Source organism: Carcharhinus amblyrhynchos, chromosome 16, assembly GCF_965287045.1.
Source record: "Carcharhinus amblyrhynchos chromosome 16, sCarAmb.v2.hapA, whole genome shotgun sequence".
NCBI classification, from domain to species: domain Eukaryota; kingdom Metazoa; phylum Chordata; class Chondrichthyes; order Carcharhiniformes; family Carcharhinidae; genus Carcharhinus; species Carcharhinus amblyrhynchos.
In genome coordinates this window covers 965850-991064 of record NC_137339.1, presented here as the reverse complement: position 1 = coordinate 991064, position 25215 = coordinate 965850, and the positions used below count along the sequence as shown (strand labels likewise).

Below are 25215 nucleotides of genomic sequence, written 5' to 3'. Positions count from 1 at the left end.
TTAACCCGGAAATAGGCGGACTCACTTCCGCCAGAGGACTGCCCGGATGTAGCTGCTCTTGTCCCGGAGACAGAGACAGGCAAGAGAGAAATGGCTGAATGAAGGGATATCTGAGAGAGAGAATATACACACGGGTATATCACACAGATATTATAGAGAGAGCTCAGCGTGTGGAGCCGGCGCAGTGAGAGAGACATCCTTCAGAGAGGTTTACAGCAGGGAAACAGGCCCTTCGGCCCAACCCCTCCATGCTGACCCCTTTTTAAACCGCTAGTTTATTTACACAGAGGGTGGTGGGGACTGGAACTGGTTACCGGGAGAGGCGGATATGGTAGTGACTTTTAAGGGGCAATTGACAAGTACACGAATAGGATGGGAATAGAGGAATATGGTCCCCGGAAGGATAGGGGGTTTTACTTCAGTTGGGCAGCATGGTCGGTGCTGGCTTGGAGGGGCCGAAGGGCCTGTTCTTGTGCTGTAATTTTCTTTGTTCATTTCTTTGTTCCAATTGCCTGCATTTGGCCCATTTCCCTCTATACCCATCTTACCCATGTAACTATCTAAATGCTTTTTAAAAGATAAAATTGTACCCGCCTCTACTACTAACTCTGGCAGCTTGTTCCAGACACTCACCATCCTCTATCCTGCAATGACTGCCAGGAATCCTTACTTGCCCTGCAATCCCCAGCTATCAGCAGCGAGTATAGCAAGGAGTTCTGTCGCTGCATCAAATCATAGAGGTTTACAGCATGGAAACAGGCCCTTCGGCCCAACTTGTCCACATTGCCTTTTTTTGTTAAAACCCCTAAGCTAAGCCCAATTGCCTGCATTTGGCCCATATCCCTCTATACCCATTGTACCCATGTAACTATCTAAATATTTTTAGGAGACAAAATTGTACTCACCTCTACTGCTATCTCTGGCAGCTTGTTCCAGATACTCACCACCCTCTTGTGAAAAAATTGCCCCTCTGGACACTTTTGTATCTCCCCGCTTCTCACCTTAAACCTATGCCCTCTAGTTTTAGACTCCCCTACCTTTGGGAAAGATAATGACTATCTAGCTTGTCTATGCCAGTCATTATGTTATAGACCTCTATAAGATCACCCCTCAGCTTCCTACGCTCCAGAAAAAAAAAGTCCCAATCTATTCAGCCTCTCCTCATAACTCAATCCATTAAGTCCCTGTAGCATCCTAGTAAATCTGCACTCTTTCTAGTTTAATAATACCCTTTCTATAATAGGGTGACCAGAATTGCGCACAGTATTCCAAGTGTGGCTTTACCAATGTCTTGTATAACTTCAACAAGAGTCCCAACTCCTGTATTCAATGTTCTGACCAATGAAACCAGGCATGCCGAATGCCGCCTTCACCATTCTGTCCACCTGTGACTCTACTTTCAAGGAGCTATGAACATGTACCTCTAGATCTCTTTGTTCTATAACTCTCCCCAACGTCCTACCATTAACTAAATCAGTTTGCCCTGATTCCATCTACCAAAATGCATCACCTCACATTTCTCTAAATTAAACTCCATCTGCCCACTGGCCCAATTGATCAAGATCCTGTTGCAATTGGAGATAACTTTCTCCACTGTCCACTATGCCATCAATCTTGGTGTCATCTGCAAACTTACTAACCATGCCCCCTATACTCTCATCCAAATCATCAATATAAGTGATAAATAACAGTGGACCCAGCACTGATCCCTGAGGCACACCGCTGGTCACAGGCCTCCAGTTTGAAAAACAACTCTCTACAACCAACCTGGATACACCTCGGCAGACCTTGTTGCCGCTGGGCAATGGAGGTCCCTCTACGGAGGGATCTCCCTCAGGGACCAGAGGTGGAGGCTGCTGCACGCAGCGGTGCCGTAGAACTGTAGGTTTTTCTAGTACACGTGCTCCCGAGACTGCCCTTTCTGCGGCCTCGTGGAGTCCGTGGACCATGTCTGTGTTTTGTGTTATAGATTGCACACCCTTTTTGGTTTTCTGAAACACCTTTTACTGATGTTTTGTTTGCACTGGTGTCCCACGCTCCTGGTCTACAGGCAACTGGTGCAGAGAGGGGCGGGTTGGGGTGGTGACCTCCTTGTGAACCTGCTCCTGGGCCTGGCGAGACGCGCCATCAATACGTTCAGGCAGCAGGTGATCAACGGGGTCATCCATCCTGACTGTCTGCCCCTCTACCGTGGCTACATTCATGGCCAGATGTCCCTGGAGAGGGAGCATGCGGTGTCCACGGGCGCAGTTGACACCTCCTGTGCCTGCTGGACACCACAGGGGCTGGGATGTATTATAGACCCTGACAATTACATTTTCATGTAATGTTTTAAGTTTCCTTTAGAATTTGGTTTTGTTCGGGCCATCCCCCCATTTCCTTTGTGGGGGGCTGCCCCTTTTAAGTTGTCTCTAAGTTAATTTGAGTTTGTTTACTTGTTTGGTGCCTTTAAAGAACCCCCCCCCCCCCCCCCTTGTCAAGAAGCCAATTTTGTATCCATTTAGATACCGCAACCTTGATCCCGTGAGATTTAACTTTATGCAACAACCTACCATGCGGTACCTTGTCAAAGGCCTTGCTAAAGTCCATGTAGACAACATCAACTGCACTACCCTCATCTACCTTCTTGGTTACCCCTTCAAAAAACGCAATCAAATTTGTGAGACATGATTTTCCACTCACAAAGCCATGCTGACTGTCCCTAATCAGTTCTTGCATCTCTAAATGCCCGTAGATCCTGTGTCTCAAAATACCTTCCAATAATTTACCCACCACAGTCCATTTCCCTCCTCCAATGTTTGTCCAGTGCTTACTGTGGCCGCCATGTAGTCCTGAATGTACCCCCTTCCCCGAAGCAGTACACTTGCTGTGGGTCCTTCAATGGTCCACAGTGGAGAAAGAAGAAAATCCTCACTCCTCCCTCACAGTTGTGGAACCAAGGCACCGATTCTTGTCACCAGTGTTACGTTTGAGACACTGGGAGGGATTAGTTAGTTGGTTCCCAAAGAACTCACATGGAGGCAGGCCACAGGAACAATGTGGTTCATTGACGAACTGTACTTCCCACACTCCAGCCCTCGACTGCCAGTGGGGGTGGGTTCACGGGCAGGTCATCCCTTGCCCTAGGTCACCTGACCTGTCCTCTTAAAGGAGCTACATCCCACAAACCTAACAGTAACTCCCAGGATGTTGATAGTTGGGGATTCACCTGCACCTGCAGACTGGATCCTCGTGCATGGGTCGCAAAAACCCAGTCTGCAGGTGCAGCAGGTGATCAAGAAGGCGAATGGGATGCTGGCCTTTATAGCGAGGGGGATAGAATATAAAAGCAGGGAGGTCTTGCTGCGACTGTACAGGGCACTGGTGAGGCTGCAGCTGGAGTACTGTGTGCAGTTTTGGTTGCCGCATTTGCAGAAGGATATATTGGCCTTGGAGGGAGTGCAGAGAAGGTTCACCAGGCTGATACCGGAGATGAGGGGGTTAGCCTAAGAAGAGAGATTGAATAGACTGGGTCTGTACTCGTTGGAGTTTAGAAGGCTGAGGGGGGATCTTATAGAGACATATAAGATAATGAAGGGGATAGATAGGGTAGAGGTAGAGAGATTCTTCCTCCTTAGAAAGGACAGCAGGACTAGAGGGCACAGCCTCAAGATAAGGGGGGGGGGACAGTTTAGATCGGAGTTGAGGAGGAACTTCTTCACTGAAAGGGTGGTGAGTCTCTGGAATTCTCTGCCCGTTGAAGTGGTGGAGGCTACCTCGCTAAATATATTTAAGTCACGGGTAGATAGGTTTTTGACAGACAAGGGAATTAAGGGTGATGGAGAGAAAGCGGGAAAGTGGAACTGATCCACTTCAGATCAGCCATGATCTTATTGAATGGCGGGTCAGGCTCGAAGGGCTAGATGGCCTACTCCTGCTCCTATTTCTTATGTTCTTATGATTCAGCAATGGAAAAGTCATAGAATCTAACCATCACCCTTTGACATTCATTCTTTTGGAGATGGTCATTGTGGTGCCGCTTGTCCATCCCGGTGCAGACACTTTGTGCCAAATGGTCGTCTCCACTGTAGGATTGTACGGCGTTCAGGTATGGGCATGGGCTGGAGTTGTGAATGGTTCTTAATATTGCACAGTCTGCCGCAAACATCTCTGTCCCCGATCTTGTAGTAGCGGGAAAGTCATTAATGAGGCTGCTGAAGGTGGTTGGCTGAAGACATCAGTCTGTTCTGAAGAAGAAAACTGGGGTAAAAAGGAAATGAGGCAGAGCTCAGTGTCTTCTCTGAAATGAATCTCCATATTTCAGATTCTGTTTCAAGGACGTCAAACATGTTCAGGTTGATCAGTCCGATGTGATGTACAAGAAAGCTTTTGATTCCAGTAAGCTGCAACTTAAATTATGGAAGGACCTGCTCTGGGAATAGATTACGTCATTTCATCTAAGCATCAACATGAAAGTTTAGTTTATTAATATCACAAGTAGGTTTACATTCACACTGCAATTAAGTTACTGTGAAAATCCTCTAGTCGCCACACTCCAACACCAAAAGGGAAAACGCTAGAAAATCTCAGCGGGTCTGGCAGCATATGTAAGGTGAGAAAAGAGCTGATGTTTCCCATTCAGATGACCCTTTGTCAAAGCTGGGCTTGGTGGCCATCGGCGGTTCCAAGAACTTCCATGGCTGCCGGACTTGCTGAGTTTTTCCAGCATTTTCTCTTTTGGCCTTAGATTCCAGCATCTGCAGTAATTTGCTTTTATACAGTCCGGCACCTGTTTGGGTACACAGGGAAAATCAGCATAGCTGATGCACCCAACTAGAAGTTTTTTGGACTGTAAGAGGAAACCCATGCCGACACCGGGAGAATGTGCAGCCTCCACACAAACAGTGACCCAAGTCAGGAATCGAAACTGAGTCACTGGCGTAGTGAGGCAGCAGTGCTAACCACTGCTAACCACCATGCCTTTCCTGAAAAACCCACCTCCAGCTGTATGGTTTAAGATATCAGAGATTCCGATTATGTCTGGAAGTTTTTCATTCTGCTAACTTTGGGATGGAGTGCACACTGAGCTTCACCAATACTTACACTTTTTCATTCGTTAGCCCAGAATATGAACAAGGCACCCTCACTGGCTCATCTACCTGTGGCTCAACCAGACACACCATACGCATCAGTCCCAGGCTTTGTCTATACTCTCATTCTGTAGGCTTACATTACAAGTAGGCTCACATTCACACTGCAATGAAGTTACGGTGAAAATCTCCTAGTTGCCACGCTCTGGTACCTGTTCGGGTACACCGAGGGAGAAATTAGCATGACCAGTCCACCTAGCCAGCACATCTTTCAGACAGTGGGAGGAAACTGGAGCACCCAGAAGAAACCCACACAGACATGGGGAGAATGTACAGACTCCAAACAGACTGTGACCCAAGCCGGAATTGAACCCGGGCCCCTGGCACTGTGAGGCAGCAGTGCTAAACACAGTGCTGCCCACACCAGTGCCCTTTAAGGAAGGAAATCTGTCGTCCTTACCCAGTCTGACCTACATGTGATTCTCGAGCCCACATCAATGGCTTCCTTCTGCACTGTAGGAATTCTAAACAAGCCACTCATTTTAAGGGCAGTTAAGGATGGACAACAAATACTGGCCCAGCCAGTGACACTCACATCCCATGAAAGAACCAAAATAGATTAATAAATAAGCCATTGATCGGCATTGTTTGAGGGATGTGTTTTGATGAAGAGATGCAGAGAATTGCACTGATATTCTTTGTGTGAAGCCTGAGATGCTTTGTGTATACCAGATTAGAATTAACAACTTTTGATAATGGAATGCAAACCCTACTAACTTAAAGTGTGGAAACAAATCAATCCTCAGGGTTAGGCAGTCAGTGCACCTCAGTGGGAGGTGGTCAGGGACCCTGGAGGGAGGATGGTCAATACGCTTCAGTATTCAAAGGATAAAATTGAGATTTGGATGAAGTGGAGATGGTGAAAGCTGGGGTTTAGATTGAAAACTGCAGGTTTCCTGCCTTAAAAGCAGAACACCGTTGCTTAGTCTGCAAGCATGGCCCCAACCTTCCTATTGCTGTCATTTTAACTCAGTACCTTGCGCTCATGCCACATGTCCACCCTCAGCCTGCTGCAATACTCTAGTGAAGCCCAACGCAAACTGAGGAACAGCATCTCATCTTCCGATTTGGCACATTACAGCATTCTGGACTGAACATTGAGTTTAACAACTTTAGACTGTGACCTTTCCCCTCAATCTTCACCCCTTTGTTAATATCCAAAACATTTTTGTCCCATTGCAAAACCCAACACCTCCCCCCCCTCCCCCACTGGGCCATCTTTAGTTTTGTTTTCACTGTGCACTGACCTTTATTCTCACATTCTGATATCTTAGCTTTTAGCCACTACTAGCACCTTCTGTCATTAACATGTTCTCTGTCTCATCTCTGTTACAATCTTTCCTAATTCCCAATTACCAACCCTCTCTGTTCTAGTTGCTCCATCCCCTCTTATACAGATAAATTTAGGAGTTTATCACGTTTTAGCATCAACTGTATAAGGTATAAAGGAGTCATGAAGAGGATTGTGACCTGCTGCAAATACAGCTTGACAGTTGGTTTGAGTTGGTTGAAGTGAGCGGAATGCCTGAGCTGAGGCTAAGGGTTCCCTCCAATCGCTGAGTAAAGTTGCCAGGAAGCAGAGGGAATCTTCCAAGCAGAGCTACTCCATTGACTTGTACTGGGTACCGAGCCAGGTCCACCCTTTCGCCCGGATCCTGTCATGAACCTCATCATTGGTATTTTTGAGTGTATCACCTCCAGGGCCTCGCACCACATTCACTCCAACAAGCATCGCAACATCTCTGCCCAGGAGATCCAGAGCTCCATCTGACTTATGCTGCCAGGGGAACTGACCAAACAAGCCATCTGCAAGGGCACAGCAGCACTCAACAAATACACCAACTCCATTTAGGTCAACTGTACTAAGGATAAAACATAAACAAGCCTGGGTGATGTGGTTACAGTGCAGACAGTGAGGCACAGACTGAATTATTGGAAGGAAGGTACAAGATGTTCACACTAATGGACAATAACAAGGGGATATGTGATGACCCTGATTAGACTGTTAGTTTCTAAGTTTCAGTTGTTAGAAATGTCAGATTGTATGAACAGTCATATTTTAAACTATTTAATTTCAGGATAGAATGGAGTTGGGGTCTAAAGGGTAGCTAATTAGCATTTCTGCCTGGATACAGGTCCATGTGATTTACATTGACATGGAGATGGGCTCGGAGAGGGGAAGGTCCAGAGCAAACCATTGGGTTACAGAGTTTTAAGATATCTGAGGGATTCAAAGCTATGATCAGTGTGCAAGAATGAGAGAGGGAACGGGCAGAGAGATAGAGACACCAGCCTCTATGGCTCACCACACAAAATGTGAGTGGAAACTGGGGTCGGGAGTGAGTTGGGTGATAGGGTAGGTTTGGGTGAAAGGAAAATTATCAGGGAGAAGGAGGTTCTGAGTGGCCCTGGTGGGTTGGACTGCGTCTGTTTCAATGCGAGGAGTGTGACGGGTAAAACGGATGAGCTTAGGGCCTTGATGTTTGTGAGGAATTTGGATGTGGTGGCAGTAACGGAGACGTGGTTAAGGGAAGGGCAGGACTGGCAGCTGAATGTTCCTGGGTATAAGTGTTTTAGGTGTGACAGAGGAGGGTTGAAGAGAGGTGGTGGGGTGACGCTGTTAGTAAAGGAGCACATCACAGCAGTGCAGAGGGAGGAGGATGTGGAGAAGTTAGGGATTGAGTCGCTGTGGGTGGAGCTGAGGAATAAAAAGGGAGAGATTACGATGCTAGGGGTATACTATAGGCCACCCAACAGCCTGAGGTCAGTGGAGGAAGGTATTTCCAGAGGCATTTTAGATAGGTGCAGAAAGAATAAGGTGGTTGTAGTGGGTGACTTTAATCTTCCTGGAGTGGATTGGAAGGTGCCTAGAGCTGGGGGTATGGAGGGAGAGGTGTTTGTAAAATGTGTTTTGGAAGGGTCCCTGGAGCAGTACGTAACTAGCCCGACTAGGGGAGGGGCTATACTGGATTTTGTGTTGGGTAATGAGCCAGGGCAGGTGGTCGAGGTAGAGGTAGGCGAACATGTGGCTAACAGTGACCACAAGTCCGTCTACTTTAGGATAAAAATGGAAAGGGATGAGTGCCGTCCGAAGGGGAGGGTGCTGAACTGGGGGAAGGCGAGCTATAGCCGGATTAGGAGGGAGCTGAAGGACACTGATTGGGAGGGGTTGTTAGCTGGCAAGTCCACAGTTGGTTAGTGGGAGGCTTTCAAGGGAAAACTGAAAAGGTTGCAGGAAAGGCATGTGCCGGCAAAGAGGAAGGATGGGAAAGGCAGGATTAGAGAGCCGTGGATTACAGGGGGTATCGAAGACTTGGTCAGGAAGAAGAGGGAGGCATATGTTAGGTTGAAACAACTGGATACGGAGAGTGCGCTGGAGGAATATAGAGAGAGTAGGAGGGAGCTAAAAAGGGGAGTTAGAAGGGCGAAAAGAGAGCATGAAATGGCTTTGGCTGGTAGGATTAAGGAAAATCCAAAGGCATTTTACTCTTATATTAGGAGCAAGAGAGTGGTTAGAGGGAAAATTGGTCCTCTTAGGGACAAAGGAGGGGGCTATGCATCGAGTCTGAGGGAATGGGAGAGATCCTGAATGAATACTTTGTGTTGGTATTCACGAAGGAGAGAGGTTTGGTGTCGTGTAATGTCTTGGAGGGAGCTGTAGATCAGTGGAAGGAAATATCCATTACGAGGGAGAAAGTGCTAAGGTTTCTAGGTAGCATAAAAACGGATAAAGCTCCGGGGCCTGATGGTATTTATCCCAGGCTGCTTAGGGAGGTGAAAGGTGAAATTGCTGGGCCTCTGACGCAAATCTTTGTCTCTTCCTTGGACACAGGTGAGGTCCCAGAGGACTGGAGGGTAGCTAATGTGGTACCGCTGTTTAAAAAGGGTAGTAGGGATAACCCTGGTAATTATAGACCAGTGAGTTTGACATCGGTGGTAGGAAAATTATTGGAAAAAATTCTTAGGGATAGGATGTATGAGCATTTGGAGCGTTGCGATCTGATTAGGGATACGCAACATGGCTTTGTTAGAGGGAGGTCTTGCCTTTCGAATCTGTTAGAATTTTTTGAGGAGGTGACAAAAACAGTTGACGATGGGAGAGCCGTTGATGTCATCTATATGGATTTCAGTAAGGCGCTTGACAAAGTCCCTCACGGTAGGCAGGTAGAAAAAGTTAAAGCACATGGGATACAAGGACAGGTAGCTAGATGGATTGAAAACTGGCTGGGCAATAGGAGACAGAGAGTAGTAGTGGAAGGGTCCTTTTCTGGCTGGAGGTCAGGCACCAGTGGTGTGCCGCAGGGCCCAGTACTGGGACCTTTCCTCTTTGTAGTATATGTAAACGACTTGGAAGAGGGCGTAAGTGGTGTGATCAGCAAGTTTGCGAATGACACCAAGATGGCAGGATTGGCAGATACTGAGGAGGACTGTCAGGTGATACAGCAGGATATAGATAGGCTGGTATACTGGGCAGATAGATGGCAGATGGAATTTAATCCTGACAAATGCGAGGTGATGCATTTTGGAAGGAATAATGCAGGGAGGAGTTACATGATAAAAGGTAGACCAATTAAGAGTATAGAAATACAGAGGGACCTGGGAGTGCAGGTGCACGAGTCTCTGAAGGTGTCAACACAGGTAGAGAAGGTTATGAAGAAAGCTTACAGAATGCTAGCCTTTATAGGAAGGGGTCTAGAGTATGTGAGCTGCCGTCTAATGCTTCAGTTGTACAGAACGTTGGTTAGGCCGCATTTGGAGTACTGCGTCCAGTTCTGGTCACCTTACTACCGGAAGGACGTGGAGACCCTGGAGAGGGTGCAGAGGAGGTTTACCGGGATGTTGCCTGGCATGGAAGGACTGAGTTACGAGGAAAGGTTGGAGAAACTGGGGCTCTTTTCCTTGGAAAGACGGAGATTAAGGGGGGATCTGATAGAGGTGTATAAAATAATGAAGGGAATAGATAGAGTCAACAGTGGTAGGCTTTTCCCTAGATTGGGGACAATTACGAGAGGTCACGATCTAAGGGTGAGGGGGGAGAAGTATAATTTGGAAATGAGAGGAAGGTTTTTCACACACAAGGTCGTGGGGGTATGGAATGCGCTACCGAGTAAGGTGGTGGAGGCAGGCACGTTGGACTTGTTTAAGGTTTACTTAGATAGACACATGAGCGAAACAGAGATGGAGGGTTATAGTAGACGGTATTAAAAAGGGTCAGAGCCTCGGGACGACACCGGAAATGTAGTATTACATGTTAATCTTTTGTCTCTTTTAATCCACAGGTGTCGGTCCACCTTGTTGTCAAACGAGGGGCATGCACACGGTGGGTCGTGCGTGGGCTGCTCTTGGAGGTTCCGGGAGTGGCCTAGTACTTCGTGTCGGTGTGTGTGCTTAATCCTGGACCGGTAGACGGGCGCCGCAACAGCTCAGTGACTATCACTGCTAGCTGTGCAGATACATGGATTTGGGCCTGTGTCTGTGGGAGTTTGCGCATTCTCCCTGTGGTTGCGTGGGTTTCCTCCGGGTGCTCCGGTTTCCTCCCACACCCCAAAGATGTGCTCCTAGGCTGATCGGTGTACCAAATTGACCCTACACTATTCTCCCCTGAATCTGGCTACATTAGGGGTTCCATTCACATACACACAGGACAGGGTAGGTGTAGGAAAATGCTTTGTTGAAATGGTGGCGTGGGCTCGTTGGGCCGAAGGGCTTGTTTCCTGTGCTGGGTTGTTCTTTGTTCTTTGTAAACTTGACCAAGTTGGTGAAGATTTATTGAGGCTGGATGATTTGCCTAGCTTTGGCTAAAAAGAGGGATATTCGGGATAGCTGTGGAAATCAGTTTGAAGATTCAAAGTTATTGAGTTGAACAAAGAGAAAGGAAGCACATCCTGGGGAAAAAAGCTTTGGATTGGTTCCTGGAAAATGTAGTGTCTATTTGAGGGACAGTTAAGTTAACGTTGGAACGTGCTGCCTGGGGAGATGGTGGGAGCAGGTACAATAGTGGCATTTAAGGGGCATTCTAGATAAATACATGAATAGAGCGGGAATGGAAGGATACAGACTCCGTAAGTGCATTCAGTTTTAGTTTAGGTAAACATCATGATCAGCGCAGGTTTGGAGAGCCAAAGGACCTGTTCCTACGCTGTACTGGTCTTTGTTTTTTGAAAAAGATTTTCAGGTATTTTAAATGGAAAACTTTTCAGTAGCTTCAAATATAAATTGCCATCTGAAATTGTGTTTAGTCTTTGTTGCTTTTAGTTTGCTACATTAAAAGTCTTAAAACTTGAAATCTTGTTGTGTGATCCTTCCAGTCAGCTACTGGAAATTCAAATTGCTTTCTAAAATTTGTTGGACTCTATGGGGATCATAACAAAACTGAAATGAAATTCTCTGCTGAGCAGGATAGGGATGGGGAGTACACAGCTACTCTGCTCACAGGAGGCTGGGCAGGACTGTGGGCAAACCATTTGACCTCAGGGAGTGGTGATGTCAGTAACAACTGTTTAAGGAGTTCCTGTGCCTGTTTTTTGAGTTTTTACTTTGAACGAGTGTCAAAAATGTTCTGATCGTGGGGCAACCTGACAGGTAGGACTGGCTGAGAAGGTCAGTCTGGCTGGGGACAGTTAGTGGAGTGAGGAGAAGAATTCAGCAGGAGGGTGCCAGAGGTCAGGGAAGCAGGGGTAAAGGTCAGCAAGGGGGAAACTCTGGGCTGGTATCAAGAAATTTAGCTAATAGTTGCTTAATGGAGTTTAGAGTTTTACTAATATTTGTGATTTGATTTAATTTCCTGACAGAGAATGGGTGGCAAGCAGAGCAATGAACCTGAAGCAGCAACTGAGCTGAGCCAGGGGACAGTGACAACAGAAAAGGCACCAACTCCACCAGAATCACCTGCCTCTCTCAAGATATCAGACCAGGCAGAGCCCAGCAACATCCCCCAGGTAACCCTTGGGGGAAAGATGGTAGATGACATGCGCTTCATGATAACTTGCACTAACTGGTACTGAGGCCAGTGTTGCAGCAAGAGGCTGTGTCGGGATGTCAGGAAGAGACTGGGAGCCCAATGGATAAATATCAAGCCTGGATTAGGATTATTCAGAATCAAACCCCAGGATTGGGAGCTTTGCTAATTTGCACAGAGGAGGTTTCACATGCAGACTGGGGCTCGGGTGTAGTCCCAGTGTCATTTTCAACACTATCATCATAACTGTCCCCATCCTAATATTTACATCACCATTTCATGCATTCACAAATAAATAAGATGAAGGTTTGCTGTGTGTTGATTGTCATTTGGATTAAATTTCCAGTCCTTTATCTGAGATAACAGATCCTCTGCTCTCTGAATTCAAATTGAGATTTAACAGTGAAATGTGTATCCATCAGGGATTTAAACCCAACAGAGACTGAAACATGGGAAGTAGATGAGGCCATTCGGCCTCTTTAGCCTGTTCTGTCATTCAGTCGATGTCTCAGCTCCGTTTATCCACCTTGCAATTTTGCAACCTTCAGTTCCCTTAGTGAACAAAAATTGCATCAATTTTCAGTTGACTCTCAATCTCAGTAGCTTTTTTTAAGGGAGAGTTTCACTACTTGTTACAGAGTTATGGGGGTTTACAGCAAGGAAACAGGTCCATGCCATTAGATGAAGATGGGTTTCTTGATGTCTGCCCTGAATGGCATGGCTCTAATTTTCAGAATCTGCCCCCTTTGTTGTAGACTCCCCTCACCATAGGGGGCGGGGGGCTGAAATCCAAACACAGAGAATGACAGATATATTCTGGCACTGATGGAGGTTATTTGGCTCTTCATATCTACTCTAGCTCCTGGAAGAAGAAATTTAACTAATGGCACTCACCATCTTCTCCTCATAGCCCTGCACATTATTGCTTTTCATATAAATTGATTCCTCTTGAATGTCTCGATTCGATCTGCTTCGCACCACACACTCAGACAGTACATTTCAGATCCTAACCACTCGCTGTGTGAATCTGTCTCCACCACACACTCAGACAGTACATTCCAGATCCTAACCACTCGCTGTGTGAATCTGTCTCCACCACACACTCAGACAGTACATTCCAGATCCTAACCACTCACTGTATGAATCTGTCTCCACCACACACTCAGACAGTACATTCCAAACCCTAACCACTTGCTGTGTTTGCCTATCATCGCAACAGCAATCTCCCTGGCCCTGCACTCAACTCTGGAACACCTAGATAACAAGGACACCTATGTCAGACTACTATTTATTGACCACAGCTCAGCCTTCAACACTATTATTCCTACGAAACTCATCTCCAAACTTCGTGGCCTGGGCTTCGGCTCCTCTCTTTGCGACTGGATCCTGAACTTCCTAACTCACAGACCACAATCAGTAAGGATAAGCAACAATATCTCCTCCACGGTCACCCTCAACACCCTTGTCCATAAGGCTGTGTTTTCAGCCCCTTATTTTCTCCTTATACACCTATGACTGTGCGGCCAATTCCTCTCTGACCTGATTTTCAAGTTTGCTGACAACACCACTGTACTTGGTCAGATCTCAAACAATGATGAGATGGAGTACAGGAATGAGAAAGAGAACCTGGTGAACTGGTGTGATGACAATAATCTCTCTCAGTGTCAATAAAATGAAGGGGATTGCCATCGACTTCAGGAAGTTTAGTGGAGGACATTCTCTCAACATCAACAGGATGAAGTGGAAATGGTCAAGACCGTCAAGTTTTTAGGTGTCCAGATCACCAATAACTTTTCCTGGTCCCTCCATGCTGACAGTGGAAATGGTCAAGACCGTCAAGTTTTTAGGTGTCCAGATCACCAATAACTTTTCCTGGTCCCTCCATGCTGACAGTATAATTAAGAAAGCCCACCAACGCCTCTACTTTTCTCAGGCAGTTGAAGAAATTTGACATGTCTGCTACAACTCTCTCAAACCGTTACAGAAAGCATTCTTTTGGTTGAATCACAGCTCGGTATGGCTCCTGCTCTGTCCAAGAAACTACAAAAGGTTGTGAATTAGCCCAATCCAACACGCAAACCAGCCTCCCATCCATTGACTCTGCCTGCACTTCCTGCTACCTTGGCAAAGCAGTCAGCATAATCAAGGACCCCACGTACCCCAGACATTCTCTCTCCCACCTTCTGTTGGGGAAAAGATACAAAAGTCTCAGGACACGTACCAGCCGATTCAAGAACAGCTTCTTCCCTACTGCCATCAGATTTTTTTAATGGACCTACCTTGCATTAATTAGATTTCTTTCTCTACACCCTAGCTATGACTGTAACACTACATTCTGCATTCTCCTTTCCTTCTCTATGTACAGTATGCTTTATCTGTATAGCGTGCAAGAAATAATGCTTTTCACTGTATATTAGTGCATACGAGGGGCAGCACAGTGACACAATAGTTAGCACTGCTGCCTCTCAGTGCCAGACCCAGGTTTGTTTCCAGGCTTGGGTCACTATTTGTGTGGAGTCTGCACATCCTCCCCATGTCTGTGTGGGTTTCCTCCCAGTGCTCTGGTTTCCCTCCACACTCTGAAAGACGTGCTGGTTAGGTGGATTGGCCAGGCTAAATTCTCCCTCAATATACCCAAACAGGCACCGGAGTGTGGTGATTAGGGGATTTTCACAGTAACTTCATTGCAGTGTAAGCCTACTTGTGACACTAATAAATTCACTTAAAACTTTAAAAAAAAGTGCCAATAGTGAATCAGTACATTCCAGATCCTAACTACTCGCTATGTGAAAAGATTTTCCTCATGTCTCTATTGCTGTCTTGCCAATTATTTTAAACTCTTGTTCTCAATGGGAATAGCAATTCTGTATATACGTACAAACCTCAATTTTGAAAACCTCTTCCTCAATCTTCTATTATCTGCATAACTGAAGTTTCTCATCCCAGGAATAATTCCTGTGAATAATTTCTGCCCTTGCTCCAATGCCTTCATGTCCTTTCTAAAGTGAAGTGCCCAGAATTAGTTGAATACTCCAAATCAGGCCACACCAGAGTTATGTACAGGTTTAATATTACTTTGTTTTTTTTACTCTATAAGCCTTAATAAAAAGAATACTATATGCTTTATTAACTGCTCTCTCACCTGTCCCGCCGCAGCCAAGAATTTATCATCTCCAAATTTGCAGATGATACAAAGTTGGGTTGGAGGGTGAGCTGTGAGGAGGATGCAGAGATGTTTCAGTGTGATTTGGATAGGCTGAGTGTGTGGGCATCTGTATGGCAGATGCAGCATAATATGGATAAATGTGAGGTTCTCCAGTTCGATAGCAATAATAGGAAGGCAGATTATTATTTGAATGGGTATAAATTGAGAGAGGTGGATACTCAGCGAGACCTTAGTGTCCTCGTGCATCAGTCACTGAAAATAAACACGCAGGTACAGCAGGCAGTGAAGGAGGCAAATGGTATGTTGGCTTCATAGTGGGATGATTTGAGTATGGGAGTGGGATGTATTGCTGCAATTGCATAGGGCGCTGGTGAGGCCACACCTGGAGTATTGTGTACAGTTTTGGTGTCCTTATCTGAGGAGGAATGTCCTTGCTATAGAGGGAGTGGAGCAAAAGTTTACCAGGCTGATTCCTGGGAAGGCAGGTCTGTCAAATGAGGAGAGACTGAGTCAGTTACGATTGTATTCACTGGAGTTTAGAAGAATGAGAGAGGATCTAATAGAAATTTATAAAATTCTAACAGGGTAGATTCGGAAAGAATGTTCCTGATGGTGGGGGAGTCCAGAATTAGGGGTCAGAGTTTGAGGATAAGGGTTAAACCTTTTAGAACTGAGGTGAGGAGAAATTTTTTCATCCAGAGGGTGGTGAATGTGTGGAATTCACTCCCACAGAATGTAGTCAAGGCCAAAATGTTGTGTGATTTCTAGAAGAAATTAGATATAGCTCTTATGACTAAAGGGATCAAAAGGATATGGGGGGAAGAGGAGATCAGGATATTGAATTTGATGATCAGCCATGATCAAAATGAATGGTGGAGCAGGCTCGAAGGGCCGAATGGCCGCCTCCTGTTTCTAGTTTTTATTTTTCTATCAGGAAGAGCTAAAGGATCTCAACATTGATGCCTGAGGAACTCCACTCCAAACTTTCCTCCAGGCCAACAAACATAGAACATTACAGCGCAGTACAGGTCCTTCAGCCCTCGATGTTGCACTGACCTGTGAAACCAATCTAAAGCCTATATAACCTACACTATTCCAATATCATCCGTATGTTTATCCAATGACCATTTAAATGCCATTAATGTTGGCGAATCCACTACTGCTGCAGGCAGGGCATTTCACGCCCTTACTACTCTCTGAGTAAAGAACCTACCTCTGACATCTGTCCTATATCTATCATCTATCAATTTAAAGCTATGTCCCCTCGTGCTAGCCATCACCATCTGAGGAAGAAGGCTCTCACTGCCCACCCTATCTAATTCTCTGACCATCTTAAATGCCTCTTTTAAGTCACCTCTTAACCTTCTTCTCTCTAACGAAAACAGCTTCAAGTCCCTTTCTTCATAAGACCTTCCCACCATACCAGACAACATCCTGGTAAATCTCCTCTGCATCCTTTCCAATGCTTCCAATCCTTCCTGTAATGCGGGCACCAGAACTGTACACAATACAATTGTCAGTCAAAATCGATGACACAAACATCCCTGAACATTCTCCAGAAGTAACTGCAATTAAAATGTCTCCTTAAAGTGTTGAATATTAAGATCTTCCGAGAGGTTATTTCCTGCCTGTCTGAGTGTGTGAAGGCACTGTGCATTAGCACAGTCAGTGCTTCCAAGTTTCATTGTTGTATTAGCAATCTGTCAATTTCGCTGACCCCAACGATTCTTTGTTCTAAACTGACTGGCAAAGCAATAAGTTCCCTCAGCAGTATTCTCTTCACCCATATCCTCCATTTCCTGTCACTCGGCCAATTTTGTATCCACATTGCTACAGTTCTTTTATTCCATGAGTTATAACTTTGCTAAAGTCTTTTGTGTGACACTGTATTGAATACCTTCTGAAAGTCCATGTACACTACATCAACAGCATTACCCTCGTCAATCCTCTGTTACCCATTCTTTCTGAATCTAACCTATCTAACCCTGTTAGAAAGGGTCAAGAGCTTCACGTTTTTAGGTGTCCAGATCACCAACAACCCATCCTGGTCCCTCCCTGCCGATACTATAGTTAAGAAAGCCCCACCAATGCCTCTACTTTCTCAGAAGACTAAGGAAATTTGGCATGTCCGCTACAACTCTCACCAAATTTTACAGATGCACCAAAGAAAGCATTCTTCCTGGTTGTATCACAACAAGAAACTACAAAAGGTCGTGAATGTGGCCCAATCCATCACACAAACCAGCCTCCCATCCGTTGACTCTGTCTACACTTCCTGCTACCTAGGCAAAGCAGCCAGCATAATTAAGGAACGCACACACCCCGGACATTCTCTCTTCCACCTTCTTCTGTTGGGAAAAAGATACAAAAGTCTGAGGTCACATACCGACCGACTCAAGAACAGCTTCTTCCCTGCTGCTGTCAGACTTGAATGGACCTACCTCACATTTAAGTTGATCTTTCCCTATACCTTAGTTATGACTGTAACACTACATTCTGCACTGTCTCCTTCTCTGTGAATGGTATGTTTTGTCTGTATAGCGCGCAAGAAACAATACTTTTCACTATATGTTAATACATGTGACAATAATAAATCAAATCAAAAATGTTAGAATTTTATAAGTTTCTATGAAATCCCCTCTCAGTCTTCTAAACTTCTCAGCTACTCATCAAAATAACTCCAACAAGTTATTTAAACATGGTTTTCCCTTAAATTCCTATTGGTTTCCCTTAATTAACTTGCATTTAACCAAGTGACAGTTTGTTTTGCTCTGAATTATAGTTTCTGAACGTTTCCCCACCACTGAGGTTAAACTGACTGGCAGGTTGCTTATGTTTTCATCTTTTTGAGTAGGGCTGGAACAGAAATTCTCCAGAGTTTTGACACCACTCAGGCCTGAAGAAGTTTGGGAAGTTTGGGAAGTCATGGCCATTCTCACTTCCCTCTGGATGCACCTCATCCAATCCTGGCACCTTATCAGCTTTTAATTTCCAATACCACCTCCTTATCAGTTTTAAATTCTTCAAGTATCTGAATTCCTCTTTAATGTCTTCTTCCTTGGTAAGGACAGATACAAAGTGGTCATTTAAAACTGCAGCCATGGTCCCGCCTCCATACCCTTTTTGGTCCCTAATTAGCCCCATTCTTTTTACCATTTAAGATATGGACAGAAGACATCTGGCTTCCTTTTATGTTTGTTGCCATCTCTTTGCAAACCCTATTTTTCCTCATTTGCTTTTTCAGTTCCCTTCTGAACCTTCAATGTTCAATTTGTCTCTCAACTGTTTTATCCACTTGATATCTTCCATAAGCACTATTTTTCTTTTTTATCTTAATGTCTATTCTTTCATCATCCTGGGGGGTCTGGATTTGTTTATCCTGCTTTCCCGTCAGAGGGAATGTACTTGGCTGTGCCCGAAGGCAGCCCATTGTTCAGCTCTGGGTTTTCCAATGCATTGGGTCTATTCTTACCTCATTGAAGTTGACTTTTCCCCAATGATAGAAAGATCACCACCCCCTAAATGTTCTCCTACTTGATCCACTTTGCCAAGGTCTAGAAGCTCCTCCTTTCTTCTTGGACTGGAAAAATATTGCTATAGAAAATTCTCTTAAAGACACTCTAGGACAGATAGTTAAAGTTCCGTATTAATTACAGCTCTTGTGGGACTCTATTTGGAGTAACTGCATTCAGATCTGGACACTTTAAGGGGAATTTTTAGCCTTGCAGGTGTTGCAATGCTGATTCCTCAGAATGGCCTCACAGCTGATAGAGGACAGACTGCAAAAACAAAACACATCAGAGGACCAGAGAATGAAGGAACATCAAACAGGTCACGCAGCCCACTGGATGTGCCGACTCTCTGAACGAGCTTTCCAACTAATCCCACTCCTTCCCGCTCTTCCCCCAGAGTCCTGCAAATGTGCCCATTTGAACTAATTTTCTCAGGCAGCACATTCCAAATCACAACAATTTACAGTGTAAATATTCTTGTCTCCCCCTCTGATTCTTTGACCTTCAATCTCTCCCTTTGAATTAACCTTCCTCCCAGTGGAAACAGTTTCCCCTTATTTACTCAATCAAAATGCCTAAATTAAATCTCTCACTTAACCTTCTCGGCTGAAAGAAGAACAGTCCCAGCTTCTCCAATCTCTCCACATAACTAAAGTTCCTCATCCCTGGTAATATTCTAGTCAATCTCCTCTGCACCCTTACTAAGGCTTTGACATCCTTCCCAAAGCTTAAATTGATATAATCTATTATATCTATTTAATAGATACAATATTATTTTATAGATATAATCCTCCAGCTGGGCCTCAACTATTTTATGGAAGTTTAGCATCACTTCCTTGACTTTGTATTGTAGTACTTATTTAAAAAGTCAAGAACAACATGCCTTTAAAAACATGCATTCTCAATTTGTATTGTCACTTTGAAGGAATGTGTATTCATTCCCTCATCTGTTCCTAGATCCACTTTGAAATGATACCATTGAGTTTATATTGCTTCTGATTGGGATTGGTTTGTACGTAATGTTTGTGTTTCACGTAATTAATAATTTAAATCCTGACAGACACAGTGATCCAGCACAGTGACTTTAATCTCCTTAATCTAAGCACTTTGCGTAAGTAACAGCTCTGTGTGAGACAGAGTTCAGTCTGGCATTGCAAACTGCATCTCACCAAACACAGAAACATAGAAAAACTACAGCACAGTACAGGCCCTTTGGCCCACAAAGTTGTGCCAAACATGTCCCTACCTTAGTAAGATAGAGGCTTATAGGTAAGCCTAGTAATCTCAAAGTTCCATGCATGTCCTTGTGCATGAGTCGCAAAAACCCAGCTTGCAGGTGCAGCAGGTGGTCAGGAAGGCGAATGGGATGCTGGCCTTCATAGCGAGGGGGATTGAATATAAAAGTAGGGAGGTCTTGCTGCAGCTGTATAGGGCATTGGTGAGGCCGCAGCTGGAGTACTGTGTGCAGTTTTGGGCGCCGCACCTGCGCAAAGATATTTTGGCCTTGGAGGGAGTGCAGAGGAGGTTTACTAGGCTGATACCAGAGTTGAGGGGGTTGAGCTATGAGGAGAGGCTGAATAAACTAGGCTTGTACTCGTTAGAGTTTAGAAGAATGAGGGGAGATCTCATTGAGACGTATAAGATGATGAATGGGATGGATAGGATAGAGGTGGAGAGACTCTTCCCGCTCAAAAAAGACAGTAGGACTAGGGGGCACAGCCTCAAGATAAAGGGGGGGCGGTTTAGAACGGAGTTGAGGAGGAACTTCTTCACTCAAAGGGTGGTGAATCTCTGGAATTCTCTGCCCGTTGAAGTGGTGGAGGCTGCCTCGCTAAATATTTTTAAGACGCGGGTTGATGGGTTTTTGATAAGAGAGGGGATTAAGGGTTATGGGGAGAGGGCGGGAAAGTGGAACTGAGCCACGACAGATCAGCCATGATCTTATTGAATGGCGGGGCAGGCTCGAAGGGCTAGATGGCCTACTCCTGCTCCTATTTCTTATGTTCTTATGTACTTATCTAAAAGTCTCTTAAAAGACCCTATCAAATCCGCCTCCACCACCACTGCTGGCAGCCGATTCCACTCACCCAGCACCCACTGAGTGAAAAACTTTCCCCTGACATCTCCTCTGTACCTACTCCCCAGCACCTTAAACCTGTGTCCTCTTGTGGCAACCATTTCAGCCCTGGGAAAATCCCTCAGACTATCCACTCGATCAATATCTCTCAACATCTTATAAACATCTATCAGGTCACCTCTCATCCTTCATCTCTCCAGGGAGAAGAGACCTAGCTCCCTCAACCTATCGTCATAAGGCATGGCACCCAATCCAGGCAACATCCTTGTAAATCTCCTCTGCACCCTTTCAATGGCTTCCAATCCTTCCTGTAACGAGGTGACCAGAACTGAGCACAGTACTCCAAGTGGGGTCTGACCAGGGTCCTGTATAGCTGCAACATTAGGGGCAGGTGTGACCTGTACAAAAATGACGGGTTGCACTTGAATCCGAGGGGGACCAATATCCTGGCGGGGAGGTTTGCTAAGGCTACTGGGGAGAGTTTAAACTAGAATGGTTGGGGGGTGGGAATCAAACTGAAGTGACTGGGAGAGAGGAGGTTAGCTCACAAATAGAGAAAGCTTGTTGACAGTGAGAGAGGGAGGATAGGCTGGTGATAGAGAAGGGGAGCGCTCAGACCGAAGGTTTGAGATGTGTCTATTTTAACGTAAGGAGTATTGTGAACAAAGTGGATGAGCTTAGAGTGCGGATCACTACTTGGAAATGTGATGTGGTGGCCATTACAGAGACTTGGATGACTCAGGGACAGGACTGGTTACTTCAAGTGCCGGGTTTCAGATGTTTCAGGAGGGACAGGGAGGGAGGCAACAGAGGTGTGAGAGTGGCACTGTTGATCAGAGATAGTGTCACGGCTGTAGAGAAGATGACACCATGGAGGGATTGTCTACAGAGTCTCTGTGGGTGGAGGTTCTGAACAGGAAGGGATCAATAACTTTACTGGGTGTTTTCTATAGGCCACCCAATAGTAACAGGGATGTTGAGGAGCAGATAGGAAACAGATCCTGGAAAGATGTAATAAGGATTATTACTTACGTGGCGAAAAACTGCAGCAGGCGACGGTGCAGAGGGACCTTGGGGTCCTTGTGCATGAGTCGCAAAAACCCAGCCTGCAGGTGCAGCAGGTGGTCAGGAAGGCGAATGGGATGCTGGCCTTCATAGCGAGGGGGATTGAATATAAAAGTAGGGAGGTCTTGCTGCAGCTGTATAGGGCATTGGTGAGGCCGCAGCTGGAGTACTGTGTGCAGTTTTGGGCGCCGTACTTACGCAAGGATATTTTGGCCTTGGAGGGAGTGCAGAGGAGGTTTACTAGGCTGATACCGGAGTTGAGGGGGTTGAGCTATGAGGAGAGGCTGAATAAACTAGGCTTGTACTCGTTAGAGTTTAGAAGAATGAGGGGAGATCTCATTGAGACGTATAAGATGATAAATGGGATGGATAGGATAGAGGTGGAGAGACTCTTCCCGCTCAGAAAGGATAGTAGGACTAGGGGGCACAGCCTCAAGATAAAGGGGAGGCGGTTTAGAACGGAGTTGAGGAGGAACTTCTTCACTCAAAGGGTGGTGAATCTCTGGAATTCTCTGCCCGTTGAAGTGGTGGAGGCTGCCTCGCTAAATATTTTTAAGACGCGGGTTGATGGGTTTTTGATAAGAGAGGGAATTAAGGGTTATGGGGAGAGGACGGGAATGTGGAACTGAGCAGCAATGGCGGGACAGGCTCGAAGGGCTAGATGGCCTACTCCTGCTCCTATTTCTTATGTTCTTATAACAGAGTTGTAGTGATGGGAGATTTTACTTTCCCAAATATTGATGGTTGGAATCTCCTTCGGATAAGAAGTTTAGATGGGGAAGAGTTTGTTAGGTGTGTTCAGGAGGGTTTCTTGACACAGTATGTGGATAAGCCTACAAGAGAGGCTGTACTTGATTTGGTATTGGGAAATGAACCTGGACAGGTGTCAGATCTCTCAGAGCATTTTGGAGATAGTGATCATAATTCTATCTCCTTTACAATGGCATTGGAGAGAGATAGGATCAGACAAGTTAGAAAAGTGTTTAATTGGAGTAAGGGGAGTAATGAAGCTATCAGGCAGGAAATCGGAGGCTTAAATTGGAAAGAGGTTTTCTCAGGGAAATGTACAGAAGAAATATGGCAAACTTTCAGGGAATATTTGTCTGGAGTTCTCCATAGCAACGTTCCAATGAGACAGGGAAGTTATGGTAGGTTACAGGAACCACGGTGTACAAAGGCTGTAATAAATTTAGTCAAGAAGAAAAGCTTACAAAAGGTTCAGGGAGCTGGGTGATGTTAGAGATCTAGAAGAGTATACAACTAATAGGAAGAAACTTAAGAAGGAAATTAGGAGAGCCAGAAAGGGTCGTGAGAAGGCTTTGGCAGGCAGGATTAAGGAAAACCCCAAGGCATTCTGCAAGTATGTGAAGAGCAAGAGGATGAGATGTGAAAGAATAGGACCTATCAAGTGTGACGGTGGCAAAGTTTGTATGGAGCCAGAAGAAATAGCAGAGGTACTTAATGAATACTTTACTTCAGTATTCACAGTGGAAAAGGATCCTGGTGGTTGTAGTGCAGACTTGCAGCGACTGAAAAGCCTGAGCATACAGACATTAAGAGAGAGGATGTGTTGGAGCTTTTGTAAAGCATCAAGTTAGATAAGTCGCCGAGATTGGATGGGATGTACCCCAGGTTACTGTGGGAGGCGAGGGAAGAGATTGCTGAGCCTCTGGCAATGATCTTTGCGTCATCAATGGAGATGGGAGAGGTTCTGGAGGATTGGAGGATTGCGGATGTTCTTCCTTTATTCAAGAAAGGGAGTAGACTTAGCCCTGGAAATTATAGACCAGCGAGTCTAACCTCAGTGGTTGGTAAGTTGATGGAGAAGATCCAGAGAGACAGGATTTATGAACATTTGGAGAGGTATAGTATGATTAAGAATTGTCAGCATGGCTTTGTCAAAGGCAGATCACACATTTCCCCAGAAATGGAAGGATATTGAAACTGGAGGGACCAACCCTTACACCAAATTGACAAAAGACAGGGTCTCCTTTAGCTTGTTCAGATAATAACATGAATATGTTTCTGTTCCACTTTATTCTCATCCACAAGTCAGTACTGCAATCTTTGGCTAAATTTCCTGCCACTGATTTATTTATAGGTCCTTATCAAAACTTTGTAAGAAAATGTATTGGCCTTTGAATCAGACTGAACCAGACTCTACACAACCTTAGTATCCATAATACGTAGGAAGAGAATAGGCCATTTGGCCCATTGTCTACTCCACCTTTCAGTGAGACCCTTGGCTGAATATCTACCTTCACATTGAGAACATGCACAGCAGGAGAGACCTGGAAGTGGCCACATTCCCAGTTCTGCCCGAGATCCTGGAAAGAGCGCAGTATTTGTTAGTTCGTCAATTAAATGCCAACCTGTGTGAATCACATCTGGATCAGGTCTGTGAGGCCAGCAGGGGCAGAGTGTGCTGGGGTTGTGTCTAAAGGTGGCCTGACCAGATATTTAAGGGCAGTTGCCAGAAACTGCTGAAGACATCCGAGGAGGCAGAGGGAGGTCTTCATCCTGGTAGCAGCACTCCAGGCGAGAGGTCACTTCAGGTGGGCAGCGAACCTCTCCCATTTCCCTGGCTGTCAGTGAGGGCATCCTAATGCCACAGGATGGCAGGAGGAGGCTGCTTATCTCACCAAAGGTACTCTGTGCAGAGGTAGCAGCCAACATCAATGGGTCTGCCATACATGGATTCAGTGCATGAAAGGTTCAAGGACATGCACTCGGCAATGTAAGCAATGGTCCGGGTGTGGAAGGACCCTTCCTTAGCTGCACTCATGGGCAGAGGAATCAGAATCTCAGGAGACACCTCTGCCCACGTGTGTTATAGCTGGACAGAAGATCTGAAGCTGTGGGTCCATCAACAGATCAGTTGTGCAATAGGCTTTGGGCATGTCCACATGGATGTGAAGTGGATTGGGGATAGCACGGTCTGGCGCTGGATGGTTAAAGACTGAAAGGAGCTTTGTATTTACATTGCCACCACAATGCAGAGGGATCTGCCACTGACAGATGGCAAAACCTGGCGATCCTCACCAGCCATGGAGCTGGGAGCCCTGGGTTGTGATGTGAGTGAGGAGGAAGGAGCTCAGGTTGCAGAGAGACTGGAGTCTGTGAGGAAGGTAAGAATCCAGTGGGCAGGAGTGGGACAGACGCAGAGTGAAAATTAGGGGGTCACCTCATCATTCTGAGAAACAGCAACCAGTGATTCACCAATCACTGAACCAGGGCATGTCATTGATCCCAGTCACACCAGGCCACACAACATGGAGACTGACTCTGGATGATATGGCAGAGCAGGG

General features: G+C 45.6%; 1 long non-coding RNA gene across 2 annotated transcripts; it reads left to right on the top strand.

Annotated features, from left to right (window-relative positions):
• The first annotated feature begins 14 nt into the window (after positions 1–14).
• On the top strand, positions 15–12397 carry LOC145353772 (uncharacterized). Of its 2 annotated transcripts, none has more exons than XR_013888764.1 (2): positions 15–79; positions 11921–12397. It is a non-coding gene; the product is annotated as an uncharacterized LOC145353772 (long non-coding RNA). The 2 variants fall into 2 exon arrangements; XR_013888765.1 differs by having other exon boundaries at positions 29–134.
• The last annotated feature ends 12818 nt before the right edge of the window (positions 12398–25215 follow it).